General features: G+C 39.7%; 1 protein-coding gene across 1 annotated transcript in view; it reads left to right on the forward strand.

Moving 5' to 3' along the window:
- Positions 1-22,573, forward strand: part of LOC136864637 (reticulophagy regulator 3) — a 283,122-nt gene that overhangs the window by 193,283 nt on the left and 67,266 nt on the right. The window lies entirely within an intron of this gene.

Raw genomic sequence — 22,573 nt, forward strand, 5'->3', positions numbered from 1 at the left:
GAATAATTTCCAACAAAAGAGTAGCGTTATAAGAATGTTGCAAGTTTGGCCAGCGAAGACATGGGAGGAAGGAGATGAGCTGCTCATCTGTGCGGAATGTTCCGAGCTTTCAGTGGCTAGATGGCGTGGAATGGTATTGGTAGACGAATAAGTTCAAGTGGTGTTTTTAAAATGAGCAAAGATCACAATATGAAGAAAAGGTTGGAATTCAAGAGGACAGCCTGGGGCAAATATTCATTAATAGGAAGAGGAGGTAGGGATTGTAATAATTTACCAATAAATTTCCAAATTCTCTGAAATTACACTGGCTAACAAAAAAAAAAAAAAGTGGATCACTTTAATTTAAGAACAAAAACTGTATTTATTTATCTTAAGCCTTGCTTTTTCTTCATTCCTACAGCATATTATTATAAAATGAAATTAACCAGTGTTCTGCATACTCGTACTGATTATCTTTTTTTTTTTTCTTTTGAAGTTTATGCAAAAAGTTCATAGATGCCATAATTTATGAAAATGATATTACCTTAAATTAACATTGCACTTCACTGACCTACCTTGGTGTTACCACCTCTGGCGATGCATCCTTTGCGGCCTGCTTGTTAGAAGGCCCTGGATCTTTTCCTGTGGGATGAGCTCCCACTCTTCCAGTAGTATTGCCCGTATTTTGTTGAGTGTGTCAAAGTTGCGACGCTGGATATTTTGGCCAAGTGTATCCCACAGCTGTTCTGTCGGATTGAGATGTGGACTGCGAGCTGGCCAGTCATGGGTTCGTATCTTGACACTGTGTAGATATTCCGTTAGGCAGTGAGCGGCATTGGGGTGTTCATTATTATGCATTAGGATGAAATTTTCACTAACGAAGGTTCTGTTAACACCTCTACGGTGTAACAGTGTGCATTCAGAGCACCTCCATCATTGAAAAGAATTTCTGTCCGGCTAACGGCCCATACCATGATGGAGACACCCCCTAATGGTGACCTCAAAGTGAAATTTTCACCAACGAAGGTTCTGTTAACACCTCTACGATGTAACAGTGTGCATTCAGAGCACCTCCATCATCCACGCTGGATGCTTCCATATGATGCACCGACGCCTTCTCCACACACTCTCTCCAGAAGCATAATCGTGACTCATCTGTGAATAGTACCATTGACCACTGCTCCACAGTCCAGTTCTGATGTTGATGCGTAAATTGTAACCAAGCTACTCTGTGCTGGGGGGGCTAAGCTGTGGACAAGTTGCAGATCTTCTAGAGGTCAAATTGGCTTCTTGGATTCTTCGTCTGACATTCCTCACAGTCACAGTGACATTTCTTACTGGCTTGAGTCGATTTCTGGTTTGGACGGCAGTACTTTGGCGTTCGCTCAATACCTGGATGACCAGATACCTTCTGATGGCCTGATCCAGGTCGTCTGTGGTAGATACTGAGTTCACTAAATCGTCTTAGAACATGCGGGATGCTTGCATATGATGCACCGATGGCATCAACCACATAATGAAAGCTGTATCCATCATCCACCAAAGCCACTGCTCTTGCAACGTCTTCTCGGCTAAGAGACATCTTAACTCGTCAAATGTGAAAGAGAAACTGAAGGAAACTATTCATTTGTGACAGATATTGTGTCACACACTAATAATCCATCAATAGCTTCCACCCCAGTATTGTAAAACTTCAAAGGTGTTATTGCTAGTCGATGCCGTAAAAATTGAGTGCCTAGCACTTAGGGGTGAAAAGCGGCTCCTTAAGTTTATTTATGATTTCTTAAACATCATATTCTTCTCCAAAACTGCAGAATACACATTAGAAATTGCTTTAATGTTACAATGTAATTAATGGAACAGTTCCCTCATGTTTAACAATTACAATTTTGTTTTTACAAAGTGATCCACTTGTTTTTGTCCATCGGTGTATTTAAGAAGAGACTGTGTTAACAAAATATAGCTTATCTACAATTTGGATAACTGGCCTAAATGCAGATTAGTAGTGATTTGATTGATTGATTGATTGATTGATTGATTGATTGATTGATTGATTGATTGATTGATTGATTGATTGATTGATTGATTGATTGATTGATTGATTGATTGATTGATTGATTGATTGTCTTCCTGACCCAAAGTTTTGCAACATTTTTCTAACACTACTCTTTTGTTGGGAATCACCCAGAACAAAACGCACTGCTTTCTATGGCTATCTTCCAGTTCTTGTATCAAGTAGTATTGGTGTGGGTCCAATACAGTGGAAGCATACTTCACTTAGGATTTTACCAGACGCTTATACGCCCACACCTTTACATCCTTACTACAACCCCTACATACCCTCATAACCATCTGAAGAGATCTGTAACCTTTCTTTACAACATTGTTTATGTGATTACCCCAATGAAGATCATTCCTTACATTAACACCTAGGTAATTACATTAATCCCCATGATGTACAATCACATCATCAACACAGTAATTGAAACTGAGAGGACTTTTCCTGTTGGTGAAACTTACAACCTGACTTTTCATCCCATTCACCATCATACCATTGTCCTCTGTCTATCTCGCAACATTATGTAGGTCTTTCTGTAGTTGCTCACAATCCTGTAACTTATTTACTACTCTGTACAGTATAACATCATCTGCAAACAGCCTCGTCTGTGATTCCAGTTCCTTACCCATATCATTTTTATACAGTATATATTTATATGTACAGTATATAAGAAAACAAAGGCCTCCACTATATTCACTAGCCATGCATCTTAGTAGGTGTGCTAGTTACCAACAGATGAGCCCAAATTGGCGCACTGGGGCAAAACGCTGGCAACCAAGAATGAGTTAGCTGGAAAATATATAATGTCCACTAATGGACCTGTTGTGTTGGAATCATAAATTCACTCATTCACGAAACATATTTCAGGTTTCCTATGGGAATCATCCGATGGCCTAGCAGGCATCAATTTTTGTAAATGAGACAAAGTCTCTCATAGTTCATTGGCACTGCCGATGGCTCCAAGTAGCCCATGCAGTGGCCTCCACTATACCACTATATGCACTAGCCATGCGTCTTGGTAGGTGTGCTAGTTATCAACTGATGAGGCTAAATTGGCACACTGAGATGATACACTGGCAACCAGGGGTCGAAAAATACCGGGCGCCCAGTCGCCATGGCGCCTGAAAATTTTTACCTGGTGCCTGAATTTTCAAATTTGGTTTGGAAAATTTATTTTTTGAAATCCGGAGTTCCCTTACATGTACTTTCCCATTACTTTACAAAGTAACAAGTCGTGTGGTTTTTCACGGTTTTTTCTGTAGCTCATATATTCTAATATGTGCAATAAACATTTTCTGTGCTTTTGGCAGAGTCTTGAATTCTGTAATTGCTCTTCGTACCTTGGAACTGGACGTTTCAGTTCTGCGCGGGAGCTGCCCAGCGGTCATGGGAGATATCGTTGTAACCCGTCAAACAAGTATCCTTTCATGTGAACATATCGTAACACATCGAGTTCTATTACAGATGATCAGCTATCGGTAGCCGAGTACAAAGGTCAGACCAGAGTTGTGGAGTAATTCAGAGAACTACTACGTTAAATAATTCCACAAACACTAATTTACCGCCATCCTTCCCGTGACTAGCCGTTCCTCAAGTATTGCCGCCAAAGCAGTGCTGATACTGTAAATTCCCATGGAATTCATTCTTTGCATTTAGAACATACGGAATGACATGTTTATCAATTCTTGTATTTTCACCGAACAATATTTATCCTTTTAATTTAATTACAGCATTTTGGTATTGAACAGTTTGCACTTTATAAATACGATTGTTTTTATTCCTGTGCGTTTATGGAAAATTAGCAACGTAGCATCAGACATCGAAGCCCGCGAACTCAGAAGCCATTTAACGCTGGTGTATTTCTCGTTTCTGTGCTATACTGGAGAAAATTGGCAAACTCAAACGAACAAAACCGCACAAATTGACTTATGCGAGTAACAAACAGTGTACTCTTTCAGATTTCTTCGTAAGTAGGGCCCGTAAACGTAACACAAAGTGATACAGAAGGGAGTAAATGTGAGAAAACACTTAATGGAAGTGCCGACTGTAGATTTCAGGACGACAATGACCAGCGTGAAATTTATGGTGTTCAAGACAATGATAGGTCAAACATCAAAAATACGTCTGAATTTCAATTTTCAGGCAAACGGAAATTTCAGCACTTTCAGCGAAGTGCGTAAAGAAAATGAATGCTAATATCTCACAGCATATGAATGCATTGTTCATGGCATCTTATCATATTGCAAAAAATAACAGACCCTACACTGATTTTGAAGGTTTGGTTTCATTGTTAAGCAAGCTGAATGTTACCGATTCAGAGAAGTATGAGAATGATACACAATGCACAGAATCGTAGCTTGAATGACTACCGTGGCTGTGCTATGAAGAAGGAATTGCGAAGTGTAAATTATGCAGTAACTTTCGTAGTATTGCCAACAAACATTCTAAAGGTGTATCCGGATTTTCAGGACCATTTAAACTGGAAATGTTTAAAACATACTATCCTATAAAATCCTATCCTCACTCGAAGTGTCAGGAGGCTGAAAAAATGGTAACAGTCCCAATGGGCATTGGCCTACCAAGCGACCGCTGCTCAGCCCGGAGGCCTGCAGATTATGAGGTGTCGTGCGGTCAGCACGACGAATCCTCTCGGCCGTTATCCTTGGCTTTCTTGACTGGGGCCGCCATCTCACCATCAGATAGCTCCTCAATTGTAATCATGTAGAGTGAGTGGACCTCGAACCAGCCTTCAGATCCAGGTCAAAATCAGTTACCTGGCCGGGAATCGAACCCGGGACCTCCGAGTAAGAGGCAGGCACGCTACCACTACACCGCGGGGCCGGCAGGAGGCTGAAAGTTTCATGAAAAATCCCGAATGTGCACTTTTAGTGAGGTGTGTCAAGAAAATGAATGCTAATATGTTAAAGCATATGAATGCATTGTTCATGGCATCTTATCATACTGCAAAAAAACAGACCCTACACTGATTTTGAAGGTTGGTTTGCATTGTTAAGCAAGTTGATTGTTACTGGTGGGTAATCAAACAGGCACATGTAGTGTAATTTTAAAAGACACTGACCTTGAAGGTGACTGGTGATTATTTGGGTTAGTATCTCTTTAAAATATAAATTTCCATTCTTATATGAACTGAGACTATACGACTTAAAGCCACATTTCAAAAATAATATGTAGCTTGATCCTAGTCTAACCTGTGGTGGTGTTCATAATGTATATTTGCGAAAAATGTGCTGGCTACTGAATTATTTCTATTTTCTTCTACCCCCTGCTGGCAACCAAGAATTGAGTTGGCTTGAAAATGTATAATGTATAATGTCTAATAATGGATCACTTTTATATATATATATTTTTTTTTTTTTTTTTTTTGCTAGTTGTTTTACGTCGCACCGACACAGATAGGTCTTACGGCGACGATGGGACAGGAAAGGGCTAGGAGTGGGAAGGAAACGGCCGTGGCCTTAATTAAGGTACAGCCCCAGCATTTGCCTGGTGTGAAAATGGGAAACCACGGAAAACCATTTTGAGGGCTGCCGACAGTGGGGTTCGAACCTACTATCTCCCGAATACTGGATACTGGCCGCACTTAATCGACTGCAGCTAGGACCACTTATATTGTAATTAAGTGGTATGTTCTGAGCTGTCAGTGGAGAGATGGCATGAAATGACATTATTAGACAAGTAAGCTTGAGTAGAGCTTATAAAGGTAGGAAGGATCATAATATGAAAATAAAGCTGGAATTAATTGGGCCAAATATTCATTTATAGGAGGAGGAGTAAGGGATTTATCATGGATAATGTTCAATAAATTTCCAAATTCTTTGAACATAGTTAAGAAAATGCTAGGGGATTCTGCCACCTGAGCGACAGCCCTAAATGGAGGTGATTGATTGATTGATTGATTGATTGATTGATTGATTGATTGATTGATTGATTGATTGATTGATTGATTGATTGATTGATTGATTGATTGATTGATTGATTGATTGATTGATTGATTGATTGTGGTCTAATAGCTTTGGTTTTACAGTTCCTTTCTATTGTATTTAACTGCAATGTAAACAGCTTTGTGATCACTTATACGTATAACATTTCAGTTTCTCTGTAGAGCTCAACTGGTTTTTTCAGCACAGCATATAGAATATTTTTCTCTCTAGTTGGTTCTGTGCCAGGCTGAGTGGCTCAGGCGGTTGAGGCGCTGGCCTTCTGACCCCAACTTGGCAGATTCGATCCTCGCTCAGTCCGGTAGTATTTGAAGGTGCTCAAATACATCAGCCTCGTGTCGGTAGATATACTGGCACTAAAAACTCCTGCAGGACAAAATTCTGGCACCTCAGCATCTCTGAAAACTTTCAGAAGTAGTTAGTGGGACGTAGAAAACAATAACATGATTATTATTAGTTGGTTCTGTCACTTTCTGATTCAGCAGCTCTTCCCAGATTACAGTAACTAATGTCCCATTTGTTGATTTTGCTTTGTCATTTGTATTACCTTCCCTGGTAACATTTGGTCAGTTGAGATCAACCGCTACAATAACATCCCTTTCTGTGTCATTCCCCACATAGCTGACTATCTTATCACACAATTCCGCATCACTGCCTCCCTTTCCACGTCTGTACACTGCAAAAAACATCAAGTTGCCTATTATCTTAAGAGATGAGTGTTACACCTAGAATTTCATGTTTTTCATCCTTGACTTTTTCTTAGCTTAGAAATTTGGCTTTCACCCATGTGAATACTCATCCTCCTCCTCCTGTTTCCATCCTGTCTCTATGATATTCACCCCAGTTCCATGATAAAAATTCCACATTCATAGTACCAGGAAAAAGAAAAGAAAGAAAAACAAGACTGATGCACCCCCACCCATGCTCCAAGAGGCAACCCAACAGCGCAAACACTAGATATCAGGTAACTGGGTGAGTTGGCCGTGCAGTTAGAGTCGTGCAACTGTGAGCTTGCATCGAGGAGATAGTGGATTCAAATCCCACTGTCAGCAGCCCTGAAGATGGTTTTCTGTGGTTTTCCATTTTCACACCTTAATTAAGTCCACGCCCACTTCCTTTCCACTCCTAGGCCTTCCCTATCCTATCATCACCATAAGACCTATCTGTGTTCGTGCAACATGAAGCAAATAGCAAAAAAAAAAAAAAAAAAAAAAAAAAAATTCAGGTAATACCAGTAATAACGGAGAAAAACAAATTTTACAGAGGTGCTACAAATTAGCATGCTCAGTGTGTCGATCGTTAAGCAAAAAATAAAAGGGTCGTTAGATCACAACAATATGCTCAGTGTGTCCCATGCTACGAAACTTTTTGAGTGTAATAATGATCCAGTGAGCTTTCAGACGTCAGAGTAATGGTAGGTATGTCCCATCACATCGAGATATTGTTAAATGGTACAACATGTTCTTGGAAAATGGATTCCAAATTTTTTTTTTTTTTTTTTTTTTTGCTAGGGGCTTTACGTCGCACCGACACAGATAGGTCTTATGGCGACGATGGGATAGGAAAGGCCTAGGAGTTGGAAGGAAGCGGCCGTGGCCTTAATTAAGGTACAGCCCCAGCATTTGCCTGGTATGAAAATGGGAAACCACGGAAAACCATCTTCAGGGCTGCCGATAGTGGGATTCGAACCTACTATCTCCCAGATGCAAGCTCACAGCCGCGCGCCTCTACGCGCACGGCCAACTCGCCCGGTTGGATTCCAAATGCCGCATACAGGCTGTGTGATAGAAACGAGGAGGAAGATTCAACAAGCTATGACTCAGAGTCCACAAAAGTCACTCCGCTGCTTATCAGTAGAGCAGAATACACCATACACAACATGGCAGATGATTGTTAGACAGTACCTTAAGATGTTTCCATACTGTAATCAGCAAACGCAAGCAGTGACAGGTGAATTATGGAGCTTGACTCAGTTTTACTATGATGATGATGAGCAGCAAGAAGCGGGTGATCAATGGTTAAATAAATGGATGTTCATGGACGAAGCCACATTTCATGAGAGTGGCTGAATCAGCATGCATAACTGTATTATTTGGGGAGCCAAGAGTCCACTTGTCTCGTACGAACTCAAAAGAGCCAGCCCTAAAGTGAATGTGTGGTGCGAAGTGATCCATGAGAAAGTCTACTGCCCATTCTTTTTTTTCAGAGGAGTCTGTTCATGCTGTCAATTACCTTGACATGATCCAGCAGTTTGCGGTCCCTCAATTACAGGAAGATGGGATACTGGACACCATTATCTATCATCAAGACGGCGCTCTACCACATTGGGCTCTCATACTGCGGGAACAGTGAAACCAGATATTCAACGATCACTGGTGCAGCTTTGGTGTACCTGTCCCACAGCCTCCTAATAGCCCAGACTTAATGCCTCCAGACTTTTTTGTGTGGGGCTACGTCAGGTCAAAATTGTATGCACAAAAACCACAGAATCTAACTGATCTGCGAAGGAAGATTACAGCGGCCTTTCAGTAAATCGCTCCAGAAATGCTGTGGGCTACGTGGCGCAATATGGACTCGAGGTATGGTCTGTGCCACTTTTGCAATTGCGGATATGTTGAGCGACTCTTCCACACATGTGTGTACCTTTTAACAGACATAAATTCAAATAGTTTCTTGTTCAAATAGTTTTTTAAATTTTATTTATTTGTTTGGGGCGTCGACCCATGTGGATCCTTTGCCCCTTGTTCAAATAGTTACTTTTCTGAAATCTTAAACGGATCACCCTGTGTATTAGATTACTTAGTTCTATTCGTTTCTTCTCTGAACTTCTACAGTTTATTTGTAAGAAATTTGTTATTCTTTCTGGTCTTCCGTCTTCCTATACTTGCATCACCACTCTCAAGTCCCTGCCAGTTTGCCTTAATGTACCTCCCTATAACTCTTCTACACAAACTCCCTGACTTAAACATAACATTGCGGTTCAAGTGAAGGCCATCTGAGTGTAGATCTCTTACCTACCCATTAGGATCTTCAAAATTAATATCGCTCCCAAATATCTACTATATATAGACACTTGCAATAGAGTACCAGTACCTTAAACTGGGCATACATTGTACATTTATATTACTCAAACTGTATATATGCCTAGAATGAGAAAACTAGAATATCATGTACATTTGATGATGATGATGATGCTTGTTGTTTTAAGGGGCCTAACATCGAAGGTCATCGGCCCTCATGTACATTTGAACATAACACAGAACATATAGTCTGTAAAAACCACTGTATAGTAATATCCACCCAGAACCACAAACCCCTCCTTAATACTGCATAACTACCCTCCCCCTCTCCCCCAACACACACATTCATCCCTTTTTTCAAAAACCTTACACTCCACCCTTCAACCAAAAGAATTAGTCCTTCCAATCTCTACAAGAACGGTCACTCACCACAAGAAACCCATCTTCTGTTCTGAAGCATATTACGAATATTCAGTTAAACACACTTCAAATATAGGTCACTTTACACAACAGTATCACACACTAAACGTGCCAGACAATACCAACAGTCAATGTTCTAAGAGCCATCAAGTCAAATTGAGATGCAAGACCAAATAGGTGAGCGACTGCAGTCGCAAAGCAAGCCCTCAGACGTCATACCTCTGGTGAAAGGTGTGTGTTGGGTTGGAGATTTGAATTTGTGAAGTATGTTTGTATGTGTTGAAATGGACATTGTGAGTTGAAATTGTGGTTACAAGAGCTTGATTAATGTCTCTGAGGTTAAGTGAAATACATTTTGATTTACAAGCACCTGTGTGTATTAAGTCTTTTTGTTATGTGTGAACTATACCTATGATAATTGTTCCTTACATTTATGACTAAGTGATAAAAGGGAATTAACGTTACATGTCATTTTTGGCTCTCTCATTGTTTACCGCGGGCATATTCAGAAAATTTCAAGATGCACTTCATATATTATTTTAATTCATTATTCATGAACTGGCAAGTATGTTTAAAATATTTAATTTTGTAATGAAATATATTAACATACAGGATAAATGAAACAATTTAATAAAAGTAAAATAATCACAGTAAACTATCATATTTTGGTTTGACTAGGGCTATTTGAAGATTTTTGCAATATCCTTATGTTACACTTCTTTTTTTACTTAACAATGTCTTCATCAAAACCAAGGAAAACTTAGCTTAATGAAAGGTAGTTGCTTGATGATATTTTCAGAACATGGTTGAAATCCATACCTCTGGACAAATTTTCAACATATTGCATATGTAAAATGTCATTTTCTCTTAGTAACATGGGGAGGCAGGCATTAAAAAGTCACATGGGAGGAAAGAAGCATGCAAATAGTGTTAAGTCAGTTCTCGTCATCACTTTAAAGGTATTTAAAAAAAGGAAAATTTGAATATTGAAGTTACAAAAGACTTAAATTAAGTAGATAATACTTGGGCCACAAACACAAACCATGTTCTGCCTGCCACAGCTGCCACAACAAACACTATTTGTATGACTTAACTGCTGCTGCTGCTGCTGCCACTTCTTCTTCTTCTTCTTCTTCTTCTTCTTCTTCTTCTTCTTCTTCTTCTTCTTCTTCTTCTTCTTCTTCTTCTTCTTCTTCTTCTTCTTCTTCTTCTTCTTCTTCTTCTTCTTCTTCTTCTTCTTCTTCTTCTTCTTATGATGATGATGATGATAAGGGTCACCACCCTATGAAGCACCAGAGACTAGATGTCTACATAATTATTTTTCAAGAGGGCAAGTAACCAGAGCTGAGATTATATGGTGTGCATACTATCATGCATTACCATTCTTTACGTGCCAATGAAGCCAGTGTATTTTTGTTCCCAGTAATGTTTCTGGACTCCAAAATATCCTCGCAAGTTCAACTGTACAGAACAAAAGTTGCATATCGTCGTCGTTCAGGCAGAATTCACTAAGTCAGAAATCTTACTTCTGAATTATAGCTGTTTTAATGTTTCAAAAAACTTCTAAAATCAGTTTTGCATTATTAGTTAGTATTAACAGGTTTTCTTGGTGTTGTTGCCACTATTACTTTGACTTACTTCCATAATTTCACTATTTTTGCAAATTTGAAGTACCAAATTTAAAAGAAATCTAATATTTTTTGACTTCGTGACTTCTTCCGGGAAAGGAAGGAACCTATTCGTAGGTTGTTATAAAGGCAAAAATAACAAGTACTGGCTCACAATAAATGTGTAGGTGCATAAAATTATTATATTATTATTATTTCTTTGAACTATTTCTCATAACTACACAGTATGCTTCAGAGAACGAAAGTGTGACAATATAAAAAAAAATTAAAACACTCATGTCAGTAAATCAGTAAACCCTTTGTTTGGTCTCGTTTTAGAGTTGCTTACTCATGTTGAACGAGGCCTAGCTCTTCCCACAGTCCACGAAATGTACTTCATTAAGTGCAAAGGGAAGGCCAACATAATGTACATTACATACTTCATTTATTCACAAAACTATTTACACTGTACAAAATATACATTAGGACGCCGTGGTCCATGTTGTAGCGCACAAACACAATACTGTTACCCACGCTCATCCAAGTCTCGGAACTCCCTGACGCCGGTGAGGCGCGTGACTCTGTCCCCCTTCCACTGGGGCTGTAGCAGTCTGATTGTGCTGACCTCTGACGAAAAAAACACATGGCGTTCAACACCCTTCTCATTGTTATGTGTCGTGTTTTACTCATTATCATTGACTTCACACTCACTTTCACTGTCCCCACTTGGTTCTGGATTTCGATCCCTCACTGCACCTGAATGGTGTAAGGAGCGGTTTCATGCTTGAAATTCTGTTGGAATAACTCCTTTATTGCAGAGACTAATAAGATCCTTGTATTTTTCTTCTGATATAGGGAAAAGAGTTTTGTAAGTCTTCCGAAAGCTGGGCATCTTTTTTGGGCGACCTTGGCCAAAAGTATTTATCTCAGAGTATCTTCCAGAATGACCATATCGATATTTGAGAATACCCGGTGCATCCTTTTCAAATCTAAAGCACTTTACTTTCAACCAGTTTACTTTATTTCCATCACTGTGGTTTTGTTATACAGAGGGCACTAGCAAAGTTTTATGATGTGAGTGAATGCTTTAGACTTTTTCAAAATAAATTTCCACCACACTCAATACACTTCTCCATACGTCAAAACTGGTCACTGAACCAACTCTGCCATTTTTTTCGGTTACATTTTCACACTTGATTCCATGCAGCCAGAAGCTCCTCGTCAGATGCAAAACGCCGCCCTTTCAGCTCCATCTTCACTTCTGGGAAGGGTCAACCCTGATCTGGCAAGAAAATCCATTGATACATTGGCACGATGTACTGGAGCATTGTCGTGATGCAAGTGCCAAGTGTTGAGCCGTGACTTTTGACGGAGCTGCATGTGAGCCTGGATGACCTGAGGCAGACAAGTCTCACTGTAACACTTCGCAGTAACTGTCCTTTGTGTTTCTACCACAACCCAAGTCACGATGTCCCATTTAGTGAAGAATACTGCAATCGTCCTTTTCTTCACTGACCTTGAATTTCTCACAGTCACAGGAGTACCCTCATCTTCAAACAGCCACACCTTGTTCTGGGATTTTGTTGAGACATCGTAATAATAAAGCCAAGTTTCGTCACCTGTAATGATGCTATTGACGTAATGCGAAGTCCCATTTTCAAACTGTTTTAGCATTTTTCGGCACCATTTTACTTGATGTGCCCTTTGTTCCTCTGTAAGTGAATGGGGCACCCAAAGGTAACAAACCTTTCTAACATGGAGATGGTCGTGTAGAATTAAATGAATAGCTGGTGCAGGGATGTGGAGGTTCTCTTCTACCTTCTGATATGTGAACCACCTCTCTTGCTGCAACATTTTCCTCACAGCTTCAATGTTTTCCTCAGTCATTGATTCAGACGGGCACTCAGAACGAAGATCGTCTTCAACCCCAAAATTTTCCCTGTGGAACTCTTTGTACCAGTGGAAAATTGTTGTCCGATGTGGATAGTTTTTCCCCAGAACATGAGTCATTTCCTCCAGGCACTGGTCAGCAGTTAATCCACGAGCAAAATTGTAGCGGATAATTGCGCGATATTCACTTTTAGACCACACTGACATCTTAACTTGCTTTCAGTCCTACTGCTTGGTGACAATTGGTGTGAAGGTAGCGCCTTGCTGTCTCCTAGGCCGGTTTTCACCCCTCTTTTCATCCCTCACCATAACAGGGGTGTCCAGCCAACCATTTTTGCATATTGCAAAACTTTCCTGCTGCCCTTTGTATAAGCTAACTTCTGCTTTCTTAAGATAAATCACATATTTTACATTTCAACATTTTTGCAAACTTACGGATATCAACCAGCTTTTAACACAAATAGCAGCTTTCTGGTGACTGAAAAAACATTGAAATAATGACGCAGCCATTCTGCAATTATTACGGCCAAAAATGGACAGAGTTATTGTTATAACAGCTACATAATACGATGTGAATTCTACTGAACAATAATCAAAGGAAGAACTTGCACCAAGCAGAAGTCACTAAGTGGACTAAGGAACTTCTGCTTGACTAACAAACCGGAAAAATGCACTTAGTGAAAATAGTGAGTGCAGTTTGCAATGGAATGCTTCTCAGTATGACTTAGTAAGTCCTACCTGCCGATAAGAGTGTCATTTTGTTAGTATGGTTTTGCACCTAACTCAAAACCGCCAATTTCTGACTTAGTGACTTCTGCCTGAACGACGACGATATACAGTCACTCTTGGTTTGGCTCCCTATTTTCATAAACAAGTTCTTGAGACTTGTAGTAGTGCACATATTTAGTTTTGAGTGTGTCTGAGTGAAGTTTCTCAGATGGACCTAATGGATCTTGTAGTTTGCTGTTTGAATCCCGACACAAATGAGGTATGCACATCTTATTTTGATTCCATGTGTCTTGGTCACTCTTTTTGCTTTACGTCGCACCAACACAGATAGGTCTTATGGCGACGATGGAATAGGAAAGGCCTAGGAGTTGGAAGGAAGCGGCCATGGCCTTAATTGAGGTACAGCCCCAGCATTTGCCTGGTGTGAAAATGGGAAACCACGGAAAACCATTTTCAGGGCTGCCGACAGTGGGATTCGAAGCCACTATCTCCCGGATGCGAGCTCATAGCCGCGTGCCTCTACGCGCACGGCCAACTCGCCGGTCTTGGTCACTCTACCTCCTCACGTTGGTTAAATTTCTTTTTGCAAGCACTGCAAAGACTCAGTCTTTAAAAAAACTCTTCCAGATTTCAATGGATGGTCCAAATCTTAATAAAAAGTTCCTTCAGGTTACAAATAATTTATTAAGTGATGATCCAGATGTTCCTATTTTGGTGAACATTATAGCTTGTGGCTTGCATACTGTGCACAATTCATATAAAGTGGCAGTAAAAGAAACCCAGTGGGATATTGCACATTTTCTTTGTGCTCTTCACATCTTGTTTTGTTGTGTTTCTGGAAGATGTGCCGATTATATATAATACTGAGGTTCAAACATATTTCCTTTGAAATATTGTGCTATAAGATGGCTTGAAAATTCAAAAGTCATTGAACGTGCTATGGATGTCCTACCTGCGTAATGATGACAAATATGTGGAAGGAGCAAAAATAGACAAAAAAAAATCCCAAACTGTAATAGCTTCAAATGGTATCAACTTCGGTTAAGGATAAGCTTCTTTAAACCAAGTTGTCATTTTTATTATCACGTGTTGGAGATTTGGAATCATTCCTAAAAACAACAATGAAAAATGTAATGGCAAGGTTTGTTATGTATGAATCATTGCATTCTTCAGGAAATGTCCTGAAAATTAAATAGTAAAGAAAATCTGCCTGCATCCACTGTTGACATAGGTTATGCTGCTAGAGCAGCACTTCATGGTACTCCTGGATTAACCTTTTAAGTGCTGAGTTACCAGTTGACTGTTTGGTACGTCAGTGCTGAGTTTTTTCATTCGTATGTAACAAAATTTGTAGAAGCCTCAATTTTTTACTTATCAGTGGGTTGATTACCTTTAAATATTCATAAATGTTGGTCATTTATAAATCTACATGGAAATGGAAAATCCTACACTTATGTTCAATAATATTTTGAGAGAAAACAAAATTACACTTTTGTGCCCATGTGTACATTATCTTTATACGAAGTAAAGAGCCCAAAATAATAACATTTCCTAAAATCTATAGGCATCGTATACATGTAACTTCTTAGAAGTACTTTCTAAACCTGGAATGTGGTGATAGTTCAATGTTTTTTGATGGTGGTTTGCAATACCGATTTGTTTAACTATCTGCACCAACGCCACTGGGACACAAGTTTTTAAAAAATCAATTATTTTTGGGTTGTCATCAAACACTACTTGGCTCTCAGAGTCTGTCACAGTTACCTGAAAGCCTGGTAGAGAAAAGTAATCCATCCACTATGAAAATAGTGATAAAATAGCTTTTGAACTCACCGTGCTTTCCTCCTTTCGTTTAGAAGCAGGCTCTCTTTCTTTCTCACATGCAATATTTTTGGCACTCTCTGTATCACTCACTCTCAAAATCACTTAACAATTCATTAAAATCATCATCTCCATCATCACTTTCTGCAATAGTTAAAACTGAAAGATTCCTTGATCCAAAATAACATTGCTGCAAAAGCAACTAGATTGTTGTTCTGCCATGTTTGTTTACATCACAGATGAACTCCACAGACGTCCACAAAAAGCTCTGTAAGTTACTTCCCAAAGGTATAATATGTGATCAATTAGTTCTACATAATTCTCAACAGATGGCAGAACATGTAAGAGATCAAATTGGCACTCGAGAGTGAACTGGGAAATTTAAAAAAATTAAAATTCTCGCACACCGTCTATAGACGGGCGTAGCAGTGCTGGACCGGCCGCGTCAGCCTGTCTATAGGCGGGCATAGCACTCATTGGGTTAAATGATAGATATGTGTTAGTGTTCCGCATAGATTATCTAAGAGGAACAATATTTTTGTAGAAGACATTATTGGATCGGTCACCTCTGGCATATAAATTGACTAAAGGAATTTCTTGTTTCGATTCAAGTGTAGCCAAGATACCACTATGTCTGAGCAGCAAACGGCTAACCATAGCTTTAAAATGTTTTGTTGAAAACAAATGGATCTCTGGTAATGAAGCCGATCATATACAAAAGGTGTTCACTTCCTTTTGTGAGAATGATACCTTCAATCAAGTAATGAATTCTTTGTCTTCAAAAGATGAGAGGTAGAAATATAGAAATACTTCACTTGAACACAGTTTTTTCTGTAAATAAAGAATCCCTTGGGAAGAATATATGATGCTATTTCAAACCTTGGTGGAGTTGAAAAAGTCTTTATTAATAAGGACGTGCTCCATGCTGCAAGGATTGCTCATCCATTGTATGTTCAAAATCTAGAGGAGAAACATGAAGCATTGGAAGCTGCTTTGAAAGAAAAAAAAAAACTGCTTTGTTGCTGAAAGAATTAGAAGAAAAGAAGAGGAGGGTGATGGCAGGGCAGAAGCTCAACAATCCTTGCTGGGTATAGATGAAGAAATTTCTTCACTGAAGCAGAAATGGTATTGCATTTTTTATCTTAAAATTAACTTAATTAGACTAAATTCAACTTCAAGTTTTGAAATTGAATATGTACATTAATTGCTCATTTCTTTTTTGCATGTTAAGTTTTAAAAATGTATTTTAATATCACTCTCATACGTGGAAACTTCATTAATTATTTCATTTTTAATCATTGCATGTCAGGGAATAAATAGTTTTGCATCTGGAAAACAGGGAAATGTCAGGTAATTTTAAAATCTGAATTTGGTGGACATACTGCAGGATCTCCTGAAAATGTTCCTGTACATTTTTGTTTTAATTTCCGTACTTTTATTTTCTTCTGTTGTCTCTTTTATTCTTTTCATCTTTCTCACTTTCATTCTTGATACCGCTATTTACCGGGTGAGTTGGCCGTGTGGTTAGGGGCGCGCAGTTGTGAGCTTGCATCCGAGAGATAGTGGGTTCGAACCCCAATGTCAGCAATCCTGAAGATGGTTTTCCATGGTTTCCCATTTTCACACAAGGCAAATGCTGGGGCTGCACATTTATCAAGGGCATGACCGCTTCCTTCCCACTCCTAGGCCTTTCCTATCCCGTCATCGCCATAAAACCTATCTGTGTCGGTGCAACATAAAGGAAATTCTAAAAAAAGAAAATAATAACACTGCTTCATCCTATGCCATTCATTTTTTAATTTTTCAGTCATAATTAAATTTTTGGGTCTGTAGAACACGGATATGAAGTTTAAAATCAATTTGAAGCATAAATAGGGTCCTATCTTGCTTATAAAGTACAACCATGTGCAAGAATATGCCACGCCTCTTTGTGCAGGGTTGCTTTTCTTGGTTTCTAAACCGCAAACTGCCAAATATACATTTCTAATCAAACACTACCTGTTGGTACCATTGTTAACTTCCAGTTGACCTTCTGTTGTTTCTCAAAAGTGCGGTAAATAGTTTTGTTTACTTTGAACCTCACAAGCGTGCTAAGGAGTTTTCTTTACTTTCTTTGTTGATAGTCTTTTTTTTTTTTTTTTTCCTGCTAGTTGCTTTACATCGCACCGACACAGATAGGTCTTATGGCGACGATGGGACAGGAAGGACTAGGAGTGGGAAGGAAGCCGCCGTGGCCTTAATTAAGGTACAGCCTGGTGTGAAAATGGGAAACCACGGAAAACCATTTTCAGAGCTGCCGACAGTGGGGTTCGAACCTACTATCTCCCGAATACTGGATACTGGCCGCACATAAGCGACTGCAGTAGTCATATTCTAGTAATATGGGCAGATACAAGGTGTTTGGGGAAAAAAAATGTCTGCTGGAGCTTTCCATACGGACAGGAAAAGACAAGCTGGTAATAATGAAAATCCTGGAGAAGTTGAAGTTGTGCGTGTTGTTGGTGATGTGAATATACAAAATGGTCATTCTTTCCAAGCTCCGGATGATCAGAATGTGCCTGATAACACAAGTGTCACTCCTCCCAGTGCTTCAAAGAAGAAACTTTCATGTTCTAAAGAGCTATTCGAAAGTGAAATGTGCAACAAATATTTGAGTGATAGTGCGAATAACAGAACAAATGCAGGTTATGTTCTGGTGGATCTGGAACTTATTTCAGAGGCTGTGTGTAAACAAACCTGTTGTAGAGAGAGTAACTCTCTATGATGGAGAATGTGAATAGATGGAAAAGGCTAAGCACATCCTTGATTATAGTGTGTTCTGTTTGCAAAAAGGGAAGTCATTTGAAACATCAAGTGGATGTGAAGTGAACACCAGGTTTTTTTATGGGTTGCGATGTATTGGGAAAGGCCAAGCTGCTAGTAAAACTTTGTGTGCTATATTGAACCTACCTAAACCCTCGGAAACATTCACAAAAATAAACTGGTGCATCCTGAAAGCTGCTGAGTGTGTGGCAAGTGAAAGTATGATAGAGGCAAGTAAGAAAGCAGTGCAATGCAACGATGGTTGCCATAGATGTCATAGATGGGACATGACAAAAGAGAGGCCTTACTTCAAGGCATGGAGTAGTTGTAGCTACCTCTGTCAATACAGGGTAAATAATAGACGCAAAATGCTTATCAAAATATTGTCACGTGTAAGGTTTCAGTTGACCATGAAAATTGTGCCGCAAATTTTGATGGAACCAGTGGCGGAATGGAGGCTGAAGGAGCTGTGTGAATTTTTCAGAGATCAGAAGAGACTCGTGGGGTGAAATACACACAATATTTAGGTGACGGTAATAGCAAAGGTTTTATGGTGTTTGATAGTAAGCCTTATGGCGATGGCACAAGAATTGAGAAACTTGAATGCATAGGCCATGTTCAAAAGCGAATGGGCTGTCGATTGCGCAGATTGGAGAGACATGACAGGGAAGAAATTATGTGATGGCAAGGGTACTGGAGGTGCAAATAGATTGACAGATAAGTGTTATTGACAAGTTACAAAGTTATTATGGCCAAGCTATAAGAAATAATCTAAAGAATTGAGAGGAAATGCGACGTGCAGTATGGGCCACTTACTTCCATGAACTGTCAACTGATGACAAATCTCGGCTCTGTCCGAAAGGTGATAAATCATGGTGTAAATACAACAAAGGTGAACGAGCCTATAAACATCATGGTCTACCAGAGGCTGTTATGAATGAAATCAAACCCATTTATAGAGATTTATCTAATCCAGATCTACTAAAAGAATGTTTACATGGTAAAACGCAGAATTTCAATGAAGCATTTAATAATCTTCTGTGGTGTAGAATACCTAAAACTGTGTTTGTTGGGGCAGAAACCCTGAAATTAGGACTTTATGATGCCATAATAACTTTGGAAATGTCGGTAGAGGAAAAGTACTACACATGTTAGGCGTAAAACCTGGAGGGAACACAACCACCATCCTGAAGGATTTGGACAATTTACGTACCTACAAAGCCGACCTGGTGGTTGAAGAAATGGCAAACAAGCCCAGAAATTTGAAGAGAAATGAGGAGAAGCAGAAGGAAGATGAAGAGGATGACGATTATGGAGCTGGAATGTTTTAAGGTTAAAACAAAACTTAAGTAAAACTTTAATTCAAATTTTCTCTGTTCCACATTTTTTTTTCGGTGCACGTTAGTCGAATATTATCAAACTGAAAGCTATGAAACTTAAACTGGTGTTACTGGCGTCTCTAAGAGTAATAATAGGAAGGATTATTTTTCCAATGTTAGTAGTTTGTATTTTGTTATGAATTATTTGTTGTTGGTTTTCATGATTTTTTGATGTTTACAAAACTGTATATAAAATAAAAACTAAGAGCATTTTTTAAAAACTGCTTCCTATTACTAAACATATAAATATATAGAACAACCTCAGAAAATTTGAGTCTGTAACTCCAGTACATTTTATGTAATGTGCACCAAAAGTTGGTAAATTTAACATGGGTGGTATAGGGAGTTATGTCTTACCATAAATTAGTAATATTTAGTGAATGGCTCTCCATACTATCAACGATTAATATTGCCACTGCATTTGAAGATTCATCAGACTGTTCAATAGATGTCAACAGTTTGTTCTGTACGGCTACTAACGGTTCAAAGTATCTTATACAAATTGGGAACATCTTTTTGTTGCCTCTGTTGGAAGCATCTGTTGCTACTGAGAAAAACTTACTACTTTCAGGAGATTTTAGAATATTAACAAAATCACCGACACTTTCTGCCTTTGTCTTGCCTCAGGAAAGTTTTACAGCTGTTTCTGAATCTGAGAATATACATGACATCAATTTACTGCCGTAATCCAAACTTGCATAACTCAGGTTATGTTTGACTGTGTGATACAAAAGTCCTAACTCACAAGCTGTGACAACATTGGCTTCAGATTTCTTAGTGTTCACACTTTTGTGGTTTGACTACTTGCTTTCTCCTTTAACTGATGTCCTCTGTACTGGGCATGTTGCTTGAGATCAAACTGTCCACTGTGCGAATTGCTGAATTCCTTCTTGCACAATGTACAGAAAGTATGTTTATCACCTGAACCAAGTTTAACCCACTTGAAAGTATCTTCCCATTTCTTCAAGTACACTTGACTGTACTGCTGCTGCTTGTAGCATTTCTTCTTCGCTGGTGAACTCATTACAATTCTCGAACAAAACTAGGGGAACTGTATGGATTCAATAAATTATCACTGCAATGAAGTTTACGAACATGTGTAGTAAAACAGCTAATAGGAAATGAAGTACACTGACTTAGCAAATGTCATGGTATAGTCACCTAATAGCGTGTGGGGCCTCCTCTGGCCCTGCGAACTGCAGTGAGATGCCGTGGAAGTGAGTCGACAAGTCCCTGGTAGTCCTCTGGACAAAGCTGACACCAAATCGTTTGCGGAGCGGCCGCCAGTGCTGGCCTGTTCGTGGGTGCAGGATCCATGGCACGGAGCCTGCATTCCAGGACATCCCAGATATGCTCGATAGGGTTCATATCGAGGCTCCTGGGTGGACATGGCAGTCGTTGGACGTCCGCTGCGTTCCTGGAACCATTCCCGGGTGACGTGGGAGCGATGTGGCGGCGTGTTATCATCTTGACCAGACCATAACAGAGACACCAGCGCCCTGGACCACACCTTCGAGGCAGGCGGGATCCATTGCTTCATGTGGTCTGCGCCATACACGGGGTGCCTCCCAACGGCACAGTGCAGTTGAAATCGTGATTCTTCCGACCATATCATGTTACGCCATTGTTCCAGTGTCCATCCCTGGTGACTGGTGATAAATGCGCGTCATTGTGCCCGATGACGTTGGGTTAACAGTGGCACCTGTGTGCGGCGCCGGCTTCCATACCCCACAGAACCCATGTTCCTACGGATTGTCCACTGAGAGACGTGTCTAGAACGGCTTGTGTTGAATTGAGCTGTAATTTGTTGCACGGTTGCCCGTCTGTCACTATTGACAATCTGTCTCAAATGTCACCGGTCATGGTCATCGGGGGTGGCTGGACGGCCGGTCGTTCGTCTGTTGTGGATGGTGACACCCGCATTCAACCATTCACAATACACCCTGGACACGGTTGATCGTGTGAAGCCGAATTCCCGCACCACTTCCGAAATCGCACTTCCCATCCGTCGGGCACTGACCACCATTCCCCGTTCGAACTGTGTCAGCTCACGACGACGTTCCATGTTACACCTGTCACATGCACGGCCACTGCTCGCAAGGTCTCCTATACAACTGCCACTGGCACAGGGGGGGTTTGGTGCGTAGACAACACGCCTGTGCATCAGTGCTCCGCTGTCCCATGACATTTGCTCAGTCAGTGTATATTGTATATTGACAACACTCTTGATTGTGCAGTCAAGTGATCTTCAGAAGTACCAACCTAAACATAGACAACCGTAAAATATATATCCGAACGATAATAATAACAAATATATTCAAATTAATGTGCATGTTTGTTATATGCATATTAAGGGGAAGTATTGTGTTGGGTTCTACGATAAGCCAGCGCCAAATATTAAAAACGGAATAAAGTGTCGCACGGGGATATAAAAAACATAAGGCTAAATTAACAGTAAAAAAACGTAAGAATACGGGAGAAACGTACGACCTGGCAACCCTAATATGCACTGATCATTTAGAAACGAAATGTAAAGGAAATTACATTTTTATCTTTATTAGTTTTGACTTCTATGCTATTTTCTTTAAAGGGTGGCTTTTTATGCTGCTGCATTGATTGAGATTTAAATGACCCTGTAATTCGAGCCAGGCAGCCATCTTTAAATATGGAGCGACAAAGGGTTTATGGCTCTATTGGTTTCTCTGTATTGACACTTAACAGTATAAAAGAAATTTGAAATATGAGGTTTGATACAAACAAATTATTTTTAAAAGTTCTGGGATAATATTGTCTCTATCGGAAAGTAGTGGGATGGTTTGAAGGTATTTTAAGAAGTTTCGGGATGACCCTTCCTGCCCCACCTCGACCATGGATTGTTATGTCTCAAATATTATTACAATATTATAAG

The sequence above is a fragment of the Anabrus simplex genome, chromosome 2, assembly GCF_040414725.1.
Source record: "Anabrus simplex isolate iqAnaSimp1 chromosome 2, ASM4041472v1, whole genome shotgun sequence".
NCBI classification, from domain to species: Eukaryota; Metazoa; Arthropoda; class Insecta; order Orthoptera; family Tettigoniidae; genus Anabrus; species Anabrus simplex.